Below are 17,995 nucleotides of genomic sequence, written 5' to 3'. Positions count from 1 at the left end.
ATATATATATATATATATATACATATATATATATTAAATGTAAAGAGAATATTCTCAAGTATAACCTTGCCTAGAGGAGAATTTCTCATGACTTTAAACGACACGATTAAATGAAATTTAATGATACATTATCCTATTATTTTAACTGATCGGCACTTTTTAAGTAGATAACATAAAAGAAAAATCTTATTACTTTTTTACAAGTGAAATTTGGCAGTTCTTTTTTATTAATTTTACTTCTTATCTCTTCGTATTGAATGGTACTCAATTGGGATAAATTTAATTTTACGTATAAAGTATACATTCCTCTATCCATCTGTTAGATTCGTGACAATTTCGTCAATAAATTTAGTAATATAACAGAATAAACTGGGATTTATTCATTCTGGAAGGTATTTTATTCGTTTTCTTCAGATCTTTCCGAAAAAATTTCATGTTTTTTAATGAGATAATCTACTCTTCTGGTGATTTTTGTTGTTGTATTTAGTAGGGAGCATTAATCTGGAGTCTGCGGACCCTTATGGTAGAGGGAAAAACATGGTCATGAATACAGGACACTTTCTTTCAAAATGTAGGACGGAATAAAATGCTTTTCATAGTAAATTGCTATCACAAATACTTACTGTAAACTTTAATTTATTTACATGCCCACCAAAAAAAATACCACTTATAAACACATAAAATGTTGGGTTTTATTGCCAATAATCTTAAAATTTTACCCGGAGCAAGATTAAAATGTAATTTGTGTCCGGGAAAAAGAGGACGCCTGGTTACCTACCCAAGGGTTTTATGGATAAATTTTAGAGGATTACTGAACTTGGACGAGAGAAAAATTGTAAATATGCTTTACTTTCACTAAACTCTAATTAAAATGGCCGTCAGTTACCGAGTGAATTAAACCAGTGAACAGTGGTCGTGGGTTCGCACTTAACCAACAGGCCGGCTGTGCGGAGGTTCCCGTGTTTTCTTCACGTGTCTAACGCCTAAATAGGTGTTAGTTTTCTGTAGAAAGTCCTCCCAGCAGGCACTCCTTTTAGCAGATCGCCCACGTGTTGCGTTGCCCCATTCCATCAATTCAATTTAATTTTCTAATAAATTTTTAGCATTTCCTTCAATTACGAATGCAGGCAACAAGCCACAGTAGTGTTAGAAGTGTCTGTGTCTTTTCCACCAATAGAAATCACATATACTTTATACACTTCGGAGATTATTCCGAGAAGAGGTCCATAGACTTCACAGAGATCCATGGTACAAGAAGTGCCAAGAACCCGCTTTCAACAGTAAATTTTCTGCAGTAAATTATACTGTAATTATATATTTTCGAATCTAAATACAAAATATGATCGATAGTTTATTGATATTGTTAGAATTGACGTGGAAATCTCGAGATAAAGTTACAACACTCCATTTTCTATTACCTAAAATGGTGTGACGTGATACTTAGATTCTAAGATCCGTGCAATCTTTGAACTTGTAATTTATCTATTATAGAAACTATATAATAAAATATAAACTAAACGATATGAAAAATAAAATATTTTTATTGTATTATTTTACACTTTTAAATGAAATTTTTTTTAATCGCCTGTATAATTAATGGCTCACCCCTTAACTGTGGAACGTGTGGTATAATTTATTGAATTATTTTTTACAATTTATACATCAAAAATAGATGCTATCGAAGTAGGGAAGAAGGTATTAAGTTACGTCAGTTTCAAGGGTTTCTATCGATCTTTTGAAAATTTTATAAAGATGCCTTATCGATATCGTAAATCTCCAGATTGCAAAGCATCTCGTAAGTTATCTTGTATTAAAATCAGATAAAGTTATTCGATCTTATCACTTTTATTGCTTTATTGAACCATTCTCAATTATAAAATTTATTTTATTTTATATGTAAACATACAATAAAACACTAATTCGGTACTGAATTAAAATACTGTGCAATCAAACCTCTATTAACCCCATCAACCGCCACCTCGTATACCCTCACCTCGTATATACCATACCGTATACCTCACCCTATATATACATATACCACCCCCGTAAACCATCGTACACATCACCCCTTATATACCGTGCAGTACCTGTCCCCACCCGCATAAACCGCCAACTCCTAAACGGATCGCGCCCATAAATATTGAACAGAGGAGGACCCTGTGGTATCTATAATTTACTGAATGCACGATTTTGCATTGCAAATGATAGTAAGCCAAGCGACGTGACTTTTAAATCTGCGTATAGAATTCGTTACTACGAATAGTTCGTATTGTTCGATGTACTTCGGTTTAACGCCGCACTCGATTTAGTAACCAAAATTTGAGGCCAACAAACGGTGGCATTAAATCGAGGTATTGAATTTAATACTTAGTAGTTAATAATGGCGTTTTTTAAGGTGTAGGTCGCGATTCCTGAAAGGTCACGAACTTTGGCCTTTCGTAATGTTACTAAATTTTCATTTATTAAACGATAAACTGAATCTTCTGTACAGTTCTGTGTTGAATAACGCTTTAAAAAAGCCTTTTTTTCTTTTTTTGTACACCATTTAACGTTGAACGGCATTGTATTAGCTTGTACTGTGATTAGAACAGATCAATTTGGTGTTTTAATTACTTACGCAAGCGAAATTTTGAAATAGAATGGTATAAAACCTGAATGTAATTCTTCTGGCTACACTTATCTTCAGCATTGTGATATAATGGGATGTACTTTTTTCTCCTGTTGCGAGTTAAAATACAACTGGAAGTGTCACGAACACATCAAAACTCACCCTAATTAACACAGAAATGTTTTATTAAAATGGCTGATTTACACTCACGATTTGTAAAAGGAAACGTTTAATCTTTTATGAAAATTAAAATATTTAATTTCCTCAATTTAAATAGGAAAAAGAAAAAAATATATATATTATTTTTTTTTTATTCGTGGACTTCTCTGATTCCATCTTGCTTCAGTTTTTCTCTTCTAGTTTTTATTAACCGCCATTTCTTTCTCTAGAAATCTTTCTTAATTTAAAATTTCAAGTATCTAAATATTTAAATTTTACGAGGAAAGCTTGACAATAGAATTTTTGTGGGTATTTTTTTCATTTTACTTTTTTCTGTCAGTTGTATAACACAGGGAAAGTATGGCGATCGGTTAAAAAAATTTTATATTTTTGAACTCGGAGGTTCTTAACATCCAGAAATGCAAAAAAATAAAAAAACAAAACAAAAGTTGAGGGATTTTCTGTATATGCATATAGAAAAATCCCCCAACTTTTTTTTATACGAATTGTATGGATGTAGTATGTGTGGGGGCACGATTTTATTCCCTCATTTCAAAGCTTAATAACTCGCGTACCTTTCGTCGAAAATTTCTAAAATTTTGCGTGGTGTTTTGTGTATGAGGGGAAAACTTTTCTAGAAATTTTCAGGAAAATCGCAATATTGGTTCGGGAGATATGGCTCCACTCTTTTAATATCTCCCTAACAAATCCGAAGACTTACAAAGATATTAAAGGAGTGGGGCCATATATTGAGAAACAATCTGAAGACTTACAAAGGTAATGGAAGCAATTATTAGGGATGAAAACAAAGAATGCACGGAAAGTCCAGCAACAACGTTGCCATCTTTTACATTTTTTCTACGCCGTCGAAGTGTCGAATTCACCACATTCTACCACAAACCCACGAAAAACTCTCGAGATAAATTGCCAATTTTATCCGATTTTAAAACCTTAATGATAATTAAAAGCATTTATAATTACCCACCCTTCTTTATTTCGTCTTTAGTGTACTCTTAACGTACAAAATAAATTTCTTCGTAAATTTCCTCAAAGATAATCTTCTCAAGCGATCAGAATTTTTTTGTTTTTAAACAAGAAGAATATTTCGTATAAAATTGGAAGGGGGGGAATTAGTTGAAAATTCAAGAAACAATTGCTCAAACCGGAAGCTAAACTTCGTGCAAGCGTAGGGCGGATCGTCCATCACAATCATCATCATCATCATCAATCATCTGAGTCTGCCATTCCACGTTTACGACTTTCTCTTCCATTTCTTTCAATTCCTGGTTTGTGATCATTATTTCACTTTCTTTTTATTTATTTTTTTTTTCTTTAGATTTTTATTTTACTTTCTGGATATTTTGTTTCTCCACGAAATGCAAATAAAATTATATTTAACGATGCGCTTTCTCTTGTTACCCAATCGATAAACAGAAAAGGTATTATGTCTACTTTATTATCTTAATCCCTTGATTTCAATTGTTATTAATGGCTAATCATTTTTACTTTCTCCCTTCTGTTATGTACAGTAAAACCTGTCTAAGCGAGAAACAATTCTTCGGTACAGTGTTAAAAAGAAAACCTGTTCGAGACGGAAGCCTGTCAATGCGGAATAATATTTGTCCAATTTCGGCTTACACGGGTTTATTTTTTAACAGAAAACCCGTGTAAGCCAGATTTTTACATTTACATTTCTGAACTGGGGGGTTTTTATGGAGGTTTGTGTGTTAAATTTTGGTGGTTAAAGGTCAAGGGGAGTAGAGGCGGTCACGTGTCGTGTCTCGAGTGGGGTCGGACTTAATGAAGATTTTACTCGTTATAGAATCTTATAACAGGTGGAGCCATACACAATTTTAACCCGTTTTAGCCGGAAAAGTTATTCAACTCGGATTTTTCTGTTCTGTTAATTTATTTTACACTCAGATTTACCATTTATGTTCTTAAATTAAAGTTATAACTGTTATAGTATTAATGTTAATCCCCTTTATATATATATATATTAATAAACTTAAATTAAAATTTATTACTAATTTATATGATTTTCTCAAATATTTTTTTTTTCTAATATTTACAGAAAAATGCCATTAAAATAAAGTTAAATGACCTGTTCCTAGGGTGAGTTATATTATTTGTATATAAACATCCTTTATTTAATTTTTGGTAATTGTCTAGTTTAAACCAAAGTTGAACTTTAGTTTGACTCATTCACTCGATTTATGTGGGGGATTTATGTTGTTATACAGTAAAACCTGTCCAAAACGGAACCTGAATAAAACGGAAAAAAGTTCTTTCTGACAGAGCGATGTTATATATTTCTATATTTAAAAAAAAAAACATGTTCAAAAAGGAAACCTGCCAAACTGGAAAAATCTTCGGTATCGTACTCTTCCGGTTTACACAGGTTTTACTGTATTTAAAAATATAATTAAAATAATACAGTAAAACTAGTTTTCGAAAGGGTTCATCGAGTAGAGTGGAAAACCCTGGTTTAAATTTATATAGGAAAACCTGTGTAAACCGGAATCGAATATATTTTCCTTTCTTTTCTAACATAGAAAATCTCTCCATTTCGAAGAATTTTATCTATTTAATCAGGTTTCCGTATTAGACAGGTTTTAACGTATAAATGTAGTTTAAATTAATTAAAACTTTTTAATTATAATTTTAATTAAATTTATATTATATATATATATATATATATTTAATAACCGTGTAGTAATTATATAAAAGTTTAGTGTGATAGATAACAAATGAATCAAGTGATTCAATTAAAAATAAGTTGAGAATTAAGCCAAGTGAATTTAATAAAAATGAAATTTGTACAAGTTACAAATTAAATTTTCAAGTTTTAAAGTAATTATTAATTATTCGAAGAATTTTATTCAGTTACATTACGTCATTTTTGAAATTCCTGCGGAAGTCACCAGTCCTTACTTTTATCAACAACACCAGACTTGAAGGGAGAAGGTTGGGGTGTGTCAGAGTAATGTTTCTTGTTTTTTTTTTTTTAATCTTTAATTGTTTTAATGTATTTAAAATTAAATTATACAGGTCTCTAGGTTATATGAAAGGTTTTTTTTTGTTTGTTTTTGATATCTTGAATGCGAAAAATAATATAAATGAAGGACGTTTTCTACGAGCCAGTGTACTTTATGTATTGCAGGGTCAATGTTACTGCTGTACATGCTACGAAAACTCGAGATAATATCATTGTTCGCTTGCTGTCGCTTGATGTAAACAAGAAACAAGCATACAATGATACCAGCTCGAGTTTTCTATGATATCAGCCCGAGTTTTCCATGATATCAACCCGAGTTTTCCATGATATCAACCCGAAGTTTCTATGATATCAGCCCGAGTTTTTCATGATATCAACCCGAAGTTTCTATGATGTCAGCCCGAGTTTTCTAGGATGTCAGCTCGAAATTTGTATGATATCAACCCGAGTTTTCTGTGATGTCAGCCCGAAGTTTCTATTATATCAACCCGAGTTTTCTATCATATTAGCCCGAAGTTTCTATGATATCAACCCGAAATTTGTATGATATCAACTCGAATGTTCTGTGATATCAGCCCGAGTTTTCAGAATTGTTACTAACGAATTCGTCAAGAAAAAAAGACGATTTCTCTCATTTCCTTTTGCTAAATTAAGGCATACACGATCAGCGATACCTATTTTCACATCTGTTATTTCGAATCTAAGTAGTGTTTAGCGAATATTTCTCACTTGTTAGCAATTTTTTAAATTCTTAACAACGTAGAGTTGGAAGTAAAATAATTGGCCGGCAACGTTTAGACAAAAGAAACGAGAGAAAACTTGTATTTACTAAACGAGAGCGGCATACAAGAGCGATAAAATCAAAGTGTATCAGATATCCTCAGGATGTAAATTAACAGTTTGTACTCCTTCTCCCGCTTTCTACGAGAGCGATAAACTTCAGCTGCCAGCTAAATTCGTCTCTACATACATTTCGTTCATACAAGTATAATGATAACGTGTATACATCGATCGAATAGTCGTTATTCCCGATTAAAATAGTCATGTGAATAGAATAAGAGCAAAGGAACACAATTGTTCCTTTAATTGGTATTAAACTAAGACGAATGACATCACGATATGGATTTAACATAATTAGACTCGTGTTCTCTCTCTTCTTCTATTTTTCTTAATTTTTATTCTTTTAAGTAAAGTAAACAGTGTTTCAGTCGGAATTCCAATTTCAAAATAGCTCGTTTGATCGATAAAACAAATTTTGGGAGCGATTAAAATGCCCCCAGCAGAAAAGGAAATATGATGACGTGACACCGCCGTCACGTTTTAAAATAAATATAATTTTCTGCTGCAGAATTTTACTTTTAGAATTCCCTCCTCCTCCCTTTAATCTTCTCATTTAAATCAATTCTCTACCCTCCTCATTTGTGTGAATGAAAATCAATCAGGGAAGTCACTGAACGAAATGTTATGTCCTATACTAGTACATAGAATATACAGTGAAACCTGTGTAAACCGGACTCGTACGGCACCGAATATTTTCTCCGTTTTGAACAGGTTTTTGTTTTAAAGCACGGAAAATCACTGCATTCCGAAGAATTTTTCCCGTTTTGGCGGGTTTCCGTTTTATTAAGGTTCCGCTTTGGACAGTTTTACTATATGTAGAATCTCGATTATCCGGTTGCAGGTATTTTTTTTATAAATAAATTCTTTTTTCCAGACATTTTACTTTTCCGGCTTTTATATAATAGGGGGAAGTATGGCGATCGGTCAAAAAAAATTACCCCCAAGAGTTTTTGGACATGAGGACCTTGAAATGCAAACGAACTGGGGATTTTTCTGTATGTATGGATGTTAGTATGTGTGGGGGGTCACGATTTTGTTCATCCAGTTTTTTTTGTCGATAATTTCTGAAATTTTGCATGGAGATTTATGTACTAGGGTGAAACGTTTCTAGAAATTTTCAGGAAAATCGGACCATCTCTTCGGGAGATATGGCCCCATTTTCTTGGTATCTCTCGAACAAATCTAATTAAAGGTAATTGTAGCAATTATTACGGATTAAAACAAAGAATTTCAGCTTTTTTAAATGTTGTTTTCTTTCGTTAAAAGTATAAACATTAATTTCGTGTCTTATATTCAATCCTGTCTTTGAAATAATAAATCGATATCATTTAAAATAATTTCACAAAGTAAAAGTATTCACAGTGTTTAATACCTGTGTACTTGCCTATTATGATTAAGTAACCAGTGACTAATTTAACCTCGATTATCCGGTCAGGTATTTCCAAGTGTTAAATAAATGCGGTCTTATTTGTTATATGGATTTCTTACACGATTTTTCTATATAAAAATAGCATAAAAATTATATATTTATGTAATTGTTGTGGCTTTCGAGTGAACAAAAGACCAGTTTTACTTTCTACAGATTTTTCTGTGAAAGTGTCTTATAGGTGTGATAAGTATTTTGCAATGTACCGGTATCTATATCAAGTTATGTTGTAAATTATTATGTAAATTCTCATTAAAACGTTTATTTATAATAATAATAATAGAAATTTGTGATTGAATGGATAGAACCACTGAACAATGGTAGTTTGCGCCTGGCCAACGTAGAGTTTTCTGGGTTTTCTTCACGTTTGTAACACCTAAAGTCCTCCCAGGAGGTTGATCGCCCACGTAAACAATTTAACCGAACTTTGTGATAGAATGTATACCATCAATTCAGTTAGATGATCGCTGTTAATGAAGTTACTGTAAAGTTCATTAGCTTTAAAGGTTTAAGTTGATTTAATTCATTGTTTAAGAAATTTGCTTACACCATTTCCATGTCATAAATCCTTTAATTAACATGGTTATTTGCCACTGTAGTTTCGTTATCCTCGACAATTTGATTACACGAAAAACATTATGGACCTATTTCAGAGGTCTAACTTAAACTATCCTCTATGATAGTGATTGACTATTGTTTGCTATGTCAAAAGCTTACACTTGGACAGAGAAAAATCCAAAAACATGTCTTAAACTTCAGCTTTGGTAATTGATTCTTTGGGGCTGATCACCTATAAAAATAGAATTTTATTTATGACTTACTCATAATTTGAGACTTTCACGTAGAAAAAACAAGAAGAAAAGAGTGAAAGGAAATTTCTATTTTACATTATTTTCTTATTTTCCACAAGGAAAGATAATACGATGGTGTAGAATATAAATTTTCCATTAATCGCTCTGGTTACAGAATAAACACACCGAAAATTTCCTTCATCACTTCCGTGAAATTTGATTGACAGGCGTAAAATCAATAACTCACGGTTTCAAAACACAACGTTTAGTATGTCTTTCACCAGCCTCTGTAATAGTATATAATAGAGCTACAAAACATTATAAGGAGAATATATCGGATATCCTGTACATTTTTACGGTAGATTTAGTACAGTATATTCAAAAAATTACAGTAACCATTTTAATCTTTTGCATTGTATAAATATAAATTTTATTAATTAAAAACTATGAGTATGTTCGAGTGTCTTGAATGTCAATGCTAACTAAATACAGTAGACCCCCTATCACACTGTTGATAATTCCGTTTTATATGAATTCCATGTTGTACGAGTCACTTAGATTTTACCGGGTTTAGATTTGTGCCGGGCTGTGAACGGCTCACGTATTTGTAAAATCTAAGCGACTCGTACAACATGGAATTCATATAAAACGGAATAATCAACAGTGTTATAGAAGGGGTCTACTGTAAAGTAAAACCTGCGTAAACCGGATCGCAGGGTACAGAATATTTTTTTTTCCGATTTGCAAGGTAAACAGGTCATTTTTAACAGACAATTGCTCCATTTTTCCTGTTTAGGTAGGTTCCGTTTTTGACAGGTTTTATTGTATTGAGTTAAGTAACTTTCACCATTTTTTCTAAACTTCCATTTTCTTCTTACTTCTACAAGATTATTATAGAATTTTCTATAAAATTCTACAAAAATATCCCTTTAATGAATGGGTATTATAACTGATAACAGGTATAGTTAAGGAAATGACAATTCATTACAGGTATAATTACATATTATACTGTTCAAAAAGTACAGATTCGTATCTACAATATTTTTTTTTTCTGAATTTTCTGGATTGCTGTAGAGAAATCTTGTCTAGAATCTGATTTATTAGCGATTAATCACAAACTGGCTATCAGGTGGTATCTAACAGGAATTAAAAGAGCGTGACTGTAAAGCCAAACCTAACCATTATAAAACTTATTGTTAGTAACACAAGTTAAATACTAAAAATAGTACGTGTAACGAAACTTTACATCATTAATTAAGGAAAATTGTATTGTGTATAATAATAGTAATAATAATATAACGATATTATTAATCATCTATTCTTTTTATACGTGACAGGCATTTATTTTCGTATGGAAAAAAAAAATAAAAGAACTGCGCCAATGATGCATGGAACGAGCCTAGTGTATAGAACTGAACACGTAAATTACTTAAATTTCTCACTTCTTAGAAAGGAAAACTGAATTTATTTTTTAAATTTAAATCGTGTAATTCTGATTCAAATAAAAACATTGATTTAGAATTACGTGCAATAATTCAGTATCAAATACAGGCCAATCTCCAATAATGGCTACCATGAAATAGCAGCCATTTTTTTTTTTCAGGAAGAAAAATGCACACAAAATAACCTCAGAATAACGGTCATTTTTTAATGTTTCCGTCAGTGTTTAACTTTGGTTTCATTCGTAGATGAAGGGGGAATACCTGCCGGGGGTCTTTTATGCGAAACTGGCTCTATTTTGGTGTTATTAGCGTGAAGAAAACTCAAAACTCCACGTGACGAGGCGCGAACCCGCGATCCACAAGGGTTCAAGGGTTCGTGCGCCTCGTTATTGTTTTTAAAGCGTTAAATTTGATAATTGTTTAATTATCATATATTCAATTGAAGCTGATGATGATAAGAAAATGCAATGAACTAAACTGTTATCAAACGTAATGAAGTTGGAAATAATATAGAAGAAAGAATTTAAATGAAAAATGTTGGCATGAATTTAAACGGGACCTTTGCCAAATTGTCGAGAAGAATCTTTTTTATCGGGCTTTATTAGATTTTAAGGAAGATTTGTTGGAATTTTGTTTGTCGCGACGAATATTGGTTGAAGAGATCGATGTTCGACGTTACTTCATTTACTTTTATTTCTCCAATTTATATTTATTTCATTACGTAAGAAAACAATAAAAGAATATCAATTTTATTTAATAAAAAAAACATGGAAAGTGTTTCGAAACACTTGAAACATTTCTTACTTGTTTGATGCTTGGCATCTATACTGTGGCAGATTAGAGGAGAGTGATCGTGGACCCTAGGGCATCTTCTGACGCAACACCCTCGATATATTCAGTTCTTTTTTGCATTTGAAATTGCACAAATCCATTTATAACGTTCATAATTTAAATTTTATTAGTAGATTCTGCTCGGGCCTCCATAAAGGCCCAGGAAAAGCCCGGAATGCCCACAAGTTGCCGAGTGGATAAAACCATTGAACAATGATAGCTGCTAGTGGGTTCGCACTTAGCCACGTGGAGTTTTTCGGGTTTTTTTTTCACGTACTAAGGGGCAATTTTCCATTGAAGATCCGATCGACCATTCAAATAAACGTAAAACCTAGCTAAAGTCCGGCTTCCCCCTCTCTCTTCATCTATGGCTACGTCCACAGCAGGATCGTCAGACATGGATGAGAATGAAGGAAGAATCCCTTTCCGATTTACCGGCGATAAACTATAAAGGCGCGTATCGAATCCGAACCCGGAGCTCCCCCAATTTCTCCTCCTAATTTAAACCCCCTGTGTATTTTAAGCCGGTAAACACATAACTTCGATTAGGAAAAAGTATTTCTAAAGGAAATTTAATTTATACGGAAATTTATTTTCTAGTGTATATGCCATAAATATTTGTTAGAATATGAATTATTTACATAATTTTAAATTTATGCAAATAGGTGATCGTAAAATACAAATTGTATTCTCTTCGTTATTACATATTTAATTAATTCTTTATAATTAATACAAATTTTCTGAATTCGTTAAGAAATGAATTTTACATTATATAGCATAATAGATTATCGATTGAAAGGATTAACTGTTTATTAAAGTTAATTCTTCTCGAAAGGTTTATTAACTTGTTTTTAAGATTCAATTATATAGCAGTGTGTACATAATCATTCATTTCACGCATCACCTGTTATTGCATAATCTATAAGCGATCAATTATTTTGCGAGCTCTTGTTATTGTGCAGTCACTTTACTGATTGATGATGGCGACTAATGTGTTACGTGAACTTTGTATGAAATCAAATTGCGCGTAATGTTTGCTTTCTGTGTTGCAAAATAAGTAAATATCTTATACTACACATGGATGGCCGAGTGGCAATGGCGATAGCCTATTGCTCCGTGGAATCCGGGATCAGATCCGAACGGTTGCCCCATTGTGGGCCCTGCCGAACTCATAATGAGCTTGCTAAAAAAAAAAGCCTTCTTGGTGTGCCTATAGGGTGGAGAGTTAAAAAAAAAAAGTATATGTTTATGTGAACTGTTATGAAGGATTTGTGAATTTCCTACGAAGTATTGCCAGTTTTCTTGGGGATCAAAAACGAAAACATTACTTTTAAAACAGTATTTTTGACCGCTCAACCTATCTTCAGGGGTTCTAAATTGTTGTATCAGAAGCGCAACTAGTATTAGAATCCGTGTTTTGCCTCATGGATTGGATTGATGGGATGCAACACGTGCGATCTACCAAGGGGAATGCCTCAGTAGAGAATTTTTTTTATGGGGAAACAGGTTCTTATTTAGGTGTTAGGCACGGGGAGAGTCTGTTGTTCTGGCGTGAACCCACAATCCATCAGTGTTCAGAGGTTTTCTATACTTGGCAACGGGGAAGGGGTCACTAAAGATGGAATGAAAAGACTACTGCGTTTTAATACAGCTGTTTACGTTTTTGATCTCCAAAAATGCAGAGAAGTGTAAAGATGCATATACTTTAGGAATCAAACTGATCCAAGATTACTCTGATCGTTCAAATCGTTGTGTATGCAAATGAACTATAGCGATCTGATCAATCTGTATATCAAAATACAAATGCTATCTAGGATCAACTAGATTGCGATCAAATTAATCCGGAGGATTAGTTTGATCGCAGTTTATTTGTTTGATAAAACGGAAGATCGGATCGTTTGAATCGGATAAAAAAGATGGCGATCAGCAATAAATGCCATTGTTCAATATGGAGGATTATGTTGCCTTTTATTAACCTAAATTGGATTGATGAGATCAGGTGACGCAACATGGGGGGATTTACAATGGAGAGGTGCCTCCCGAGAGGACCTTCTATGGGAAACAGATCCGTTTTGACGTCAGACACGTGGAAAATAAACCCGGAAAACTCCACGTGACCAGATGTGAAGCTACAACTAACTTATCAGTGGTATTATACGTTTGACCACTTAAAATTTTTTTTTGATTTAGATCTTTTCTTTAATATCCTTACAGTAGAAACTGTACGTTTTTTTGTTTTCATTGTTCACTTTTTCCACCCTGTGGGCACTAGAAGGCTTTTTTCCACACCCATTGTGAGTTTGTTCAGGTCCACAATGGGATGGCTAAATGATGGAGCCTGATGTATCCAGGACATACCACCAAAGCAAAATTTCTGGAGAGTTGATGGTCTTGATTTGATCCTGGGTTCCCCAGAAACAGAGGATGACATTTAACCATCTTGGCCATCCTGCTGCTGAAACTATGTATGCTAATACTAAATGATACATGCTAAACTCCCATTTAGTGAACTGTGTGGTTCGTCATTAAAACAAGCTGTCACAGTTATTAATATCATAAACCCATTTATAAATTGGGATTACATCCCTGGAAATTAATTTTGAACTGTATATAATCAACAAAAAAATACACTACTTAGACATTTTATACCAGTTATAAAGTAGGATTTCAAATTTAAAAAAACAAAATGTAAATTTTTACCATTTATAGTCTTATTACTTAAGTTATATTTCGGAAACTTGAAAATGATTTTCTTCTAGTTTTAATGACGACTGTATTCATCAATTCAAATTAAATTTATCCTTTCATCTGAATGAAGAGAGTATTGATATGCACGTAAGAATGCATTTAGTGGATGAAATGATTAAATTGAGTTTAACAAGATTTAATGCCTTTAATTTATTCTTTACTAAAAATTGAATGATATATTTAAATGTAAAGATTTAATAGAGTTACATCATGATATTTAATATAAATTAGAAAGTTATACAGTTTTATATTTTTATACACAACCCACATTGTTGCATATAAATTTTTTTAGTATTGTATATAGAACACAGTAAAAAACTGACATACAACAATAAAATATAAAATTGATTTTATATATAATCAGATTTGTACATTTTTCATTACAAAAGAATTTTGGAAGGAAATGAACTGGAAAAAAGAAGGATAAAAAGTTCCATTCAAATGGAATCCTTCCATAGAAACAACTTGCATCTGGATGTAAATTTTGCCAATATTGTGGTTCCTATAAGCCTGTCGGCAAATATAATAAATCAATTTTTTTTATTACATTTTTATTTCAAATATATTGTAAGTAATATAAATTTAATATTATTTTCTCAATGTAATTATGAATTTGGAAGTATATTTAAGCTTCTTTTTGAAAGATCTTTAAGAAAAGTTATGATCAGAGATATATCAATATATAATTTCAGTAGGAAAGTATGGATTGCAAGTTTTAATTTGCCAAACTTAATTATTCCATGTTTAATTTAATTATTGTTTACTGTAACTCATATGTAATTTGCATGTCAATAATACATGCAGCTTGCTGTAGTTCATTTGATGTTATTCGTAGTAGTAATTTCTTAATAAACACTAATAAATATATTTTTTATTTAGAAGAAAATAATAATCTTGAATTCTTTTTTTTTAACTTTAAATATTGAATTTTACATTTAATAATTTAGTCGAATTAGGAACTAATAAACTTATTGAGAAATATCTTTTAATGCTTCACTACCATTAGTCTAATTGAAACTATATTTAATATCTTTCAGTAATTCTATCAATGCACACGTTATTTTCACTCTTACTTTTTTATAATAATTGTTGATATTTAGGATCCAATAAGTTAAAGAATAATGGATCTTTTATCTTTCATTTAATCTATTTATAACTATTTTCATAATTAAGATTTAAATGAAACAGTTTCAGACAAATATACATTTTATTAGTTATTTTGTTAATATTTTTATAATAAGCCAGGATAATTATAATATATAATGCATTTTTTAGGCATGATGTATGCATGTATTATTCAGGTTTAAGAAAAAATTATATTTATTCATGAGGGGCATATATATCACATACTGAATTAGATAAAATCAACAAGATGCTTTGATTTATATTTCTACTTTTATACTAATTTTTTTATATATTGGCCTATGTATAATAATAAATTAAACTTTAGAAATCTTTTTCTTTTTTTAAATTTGTTTATTGTTTCCTATGTAGAATATTTTGCTGAAGTTATATTTTAAAAATATTTAGTCATATTTATAGTATTAAAACAATTAATCTGTAAGCCACTGTTTATACAAACATTATTTATATAATGATATAAATTTAATTTTATTTGTACTATACAATACAATCAGTTATATATATATATGAGAATAGTTTTTTCAAGCTCCAATGGTCCATAAAACAAAGACAAGTGTAAATAACAAAATGAATTTATTACCAAAAGTTAGGTATAAAAATGGTTACTTTTAGATATAATCTGAAGATTGAGGCATTTGTCATATCTGTGGATGAGCTTTTTCATCATCTTGTCATAGAATGTTGCCAGCAGTGAATTGAAATGGCCTTAACAATGTTGTTTTGAAGATTGTCATTAGTCTCAAACCTTTGCCCTGCTAACCACGTTTTCAGTTTAGGAAAGAGGTGGAAGTCTTCACACTTTAAAAAGTTTTAAGCTGGGTGGAAGTCTTCGCCACCTTTAAACACCCAGCATATAGCTCTGATTTAGCACTGAGTGACTTCCATCTCTTTCCTGAACAGGAGAAGTGGTAGGAGGGCAGAGGTTCGAGACTAATTGACGATCTTCAAAACAACGTTAGGGCCCATCTCGAGTCATTGGCGGCAACATTCTGTGACAAGGGAATGGAAAAGCTCGTTCACAGATATGACAAATGCCTCAATCTTCAGATTATGTCTAAAAGTAACCATGTTTGTACCTAACTTTTGATAATAAATTCATTTTATTTACACCTGTCTTTTTTTTATGGACCATCGGAGCTTGAAAAATAACAGTCTACATATATACATCTGTACTTTATACATGGTACTTTTGCATCATGTTATAATTTTGTAATGAAAGCAATCATTACTTTCATTTCTTGCTATTCATAAAAGAATTTTTTATGTAGAGTAAGTAATAACTATTAAGTTTTGCAATATAAATTTCTATATAATTATAAATCCATACTATACTGTGTATATAAATAGATATCAATATTTGCATGTATAATTAAAGTTATTTTAATTGTAAGTATTGCTGAGTTGGTCATCAATTTAAGAATACTTGCTTATATAACATATTGTTTAAAATTACAAATCAGCATAAAGTTTTTTGAAGTCAAAAGCAGAATTATTTGGTAGGAAAATATTGATCATTCTTACAAAAGAATACTTCAGATGTTCTAACATCACAAAAACATTGCCTTATTATTGTCTTGTTCTCTCATCCTGTATGTTGAGGAGAAAACTGTTCATACTATACAGCAATGATGCCAAAACTTTTCGACTGGCACATCAAATTGTGATTAAGTTATATATAGTTGGGTCAAATATTTAGTATATATGGAATGTACAAAATATAAATGTAAATGATAGAAAAAGGCCTACTTTCTGTATATTTGGAATATATGAAAAGTAGGTCTATTTCTGTCATTTATCAATGATGTGTCAAATATTTTCATGGGCAGGATTTGGCCTGGGGACTATAGTTTGGGCATCTCTACTGTAGAGAATAAGAAAACACACGTACCAGTACAGTAATTTGATTTTTGAAGTTGTATAAGTTATGTAAAATTATGCAATATGCATAGATGGAAAGAAGTCTTATAAGATGCAATTTAAATAATAATGTAATTAGTTACATAAATTGTAAGCTGCATTGAAAATGATTACTTAACTCAACAGGATAGCTGTAGGGTTTACTGATTTTGAATATATTAAAAATTTGGATAGTATAATGTAATTTAGTAATAACTGTATTGATAGCTAATTTAATTATGTATAATTAAATAGTGCAAGTTTGAACAATCTTATATCAATTTAAAATTTTTAATTTCAATGAGACGACCATTTCAATATATTTGATGCCCAAAATTAGTAAAAATACTTAATTTTAATAAATTTAAAAATTTTGCTGAACTGCCTTATATAATATTATTAAACATTTTTTCTGCCCCAAGACGAAAGGCTAGATATTGAGTGGTACGGATAAAAGATACTGATTACGTACACTAACAAGTGTGCAACTTGATTTTAAACTTTTTCCAAGATTGTCTTTGGCCTTGGGGCAGTAGATTTAGTTTATGAAGTAAAAAAATAACATTAAAATCTGTGTTCAGTTGTGTATTATATGGTAGGATATACAATATAGTTGATTTTCTGTTATTCAGAATTAATAAATTGAAGTGTAATTATATATTTTAGTTATTCAAATTATAAACTTTCCTAAACATTAATGAATTCCATCTGTTTATTAGTAACAAAATCTAAATTTATTAGCTCTAGATACATGTTTGTCATTAATTAAAAACACATTCTTGTGCAATTATATTTATAAGAATGATATGCATTTTATTTAAATCTGCTGTAAGATATCACATGATGTTCATGATGAAAGATCATGATTTCTCTTAAATTTTAAAGAAATAGATTGAGATACGTTGTACAGTTGACCCCCTATAACACTGTTGATAATTTTATTTTATATGAATTCCATGTTGTACGAGTCACTTAGATTTTACAAATACGTGTGCCGGGCTGTGAACGGCTCACATATTTATAAAATCTAAGTGACTCGTACAACGTGGAATTCATATAAAACGAAATAATCAACAGTGTTATAGGGGGGCGACTGTACTACACTTTTTTCCA

At 31.2% G+C, this 17,995-nt stretch overlaps 1 protein-coding gene across 2 annotated transcripts in view; it reads left to right on the top strand.

The window, feature by feature from the left end:
- LOC111639654 (FERM and PDZ domain-containing protein 4-like) overlaps positions 1–17,995 on the top strand; it is a 169,350-nt gene that overhangs the window by 40,513 nt on the left and 110,842 nt on the right. Inside the window, exon 2 of one of the 2 annotated variants that reach the window (XM_023385572.1) lies at positions 4,842–4,882. The exons of the other annotated variant lie outside the window; for it this stretch is intronic. The gene's annotated coding sequence lies outside the window, so the exon portion shown is untranslated. The remainder of the gene's footprint in view (positions 1–4,841; positions 4,883–17,995) is intronic. 2 annotated transcript variants of the gene reach the window in all.

This window comes from Centruroides sculpturatus, unplaced genomic scaffold, assembly GCF_000671375.1.
Source record: "Centruroides sculpturatus isolate CEXI.00-Female unplaced genomic scaffold, Cexi_2.0 scaffold212, whole genome shotgun sequence".
Lineage (NCBI taxonomy): Eukaryota > Metazoa > Arthropoda > Arachnida > Scorpiones > Buthidae > Centruroides > Centruroides sculpturatus.
Note: the sequence above shows the minus strand (reverse complement) of the source record. Positions and strands in the feature narration are given on the sequence as shown.